Source organism: Penaeus monodon, chromosome 32 (genome assembly GCF_015228065.2).
Source record: "Penaeus monodon isolate SGIC_2016 chromosome 32, NSTDA_Pmon_1, whole genome shotgun sequence".
In the NCBI taxonomy this organism is placed as follows: domain Eukaryota; kingdom Metazoa; phylum Arthropoda; class Malacostraca; order Decapoda; family Penaeidae; genus Penaeus; species Penaeus monodon.
The window spans coordinates 31699439-31700411 of NC_051417.1; the positions used below are offsets into that span (position 1 = coordinate 31699439).

Consider the following 973-nt stretch of genomic DNA (forward strand, 5'->3'; position numbering starts at 1 on the left):
CACAAACACTCACACATTTCCCTCTAAGTAACCTCTGCTCAAGAGATTATCCTCTGGCACGTCAACAGTCCACTGTTAAAATTCATTTCAATTCTCCATTTAGTTTATGAGGTAAAGGCTTGGTCAGTCATCCAGATTTCCTTCCTGACATAATAGAAAAAAAAGTGTTAAACAAAGCTGTACATTTATCTATAGTTTACTTTGTTCATTGTTCGGTGGATGAAGAAAGTGGGTTTAGGCGTTAGTTTTTTTTTTTTTTTACATAAAACAATTAATCACTCAATTAAGATTGACTCTTTTTTTCTAATATTCAGACACTCAAGTTACCAAGACATTCATTTATGTCAAAATACCATACGATTACATTGAGATTTAAGACATTTCATAAGAGCAATATATTCTGTAAAAATAATACCTACACTCCTTAATTTCTCTCTCTTTCTTTCCTTTTCATAGAACAGCATTAATAAAACTACGAGAGTGCTCTATACAAGATTTTGTTTGAATAACCTACGAGAGTGCTCTATATAAGGTTTTGTTCGAATAACCTACGAGAGTGCTCTATATAAGGTTTTGTTAGAATAACCTGCTGAGGAGAGATTCACAGAATTCAAATTTATGAATAATTAAATAGATATACAGAATGATAAGTATACAAGTACAGTACGTATATCATATGAATAATTAAATAAAGATTAATAGACTGTATTCACACATGCTGATGCAAACTACAAAGTCAGATGAAACGACAGGGCATTATCTGTATCTACAACTATATATCTATCAATGCATGCACATATAAAATCCGTTTCCAGTACTTTTGTAAATGGGTGAAAAAATAGTGACGCGTTTAATATAAAAATATAAAATTTCACTTGGATATATGTCTATTAAGCACTTTTCCGTGAATCGCCCATATCATTTCGCTAGGATGGGTAATCCATGCGTTTATTTCTGAATTTTGGCCATTCTT

The 973-nt window shown here is 31.6% G+C and overlaps 1 protein-coding gene across 1 annotated transcript in view; it reads right to left on the minus strand.

The window, feature by feature from the left end:
• The window catches only part of LOC119593817 (forkhead box protein B2-like), a gene marked incomplete at its 5' end in the record, with an annotated part of 128444 nt that overhangs the window by 126489 nt on the left and 982 nt on the right, over positions 1–973 (minus strand).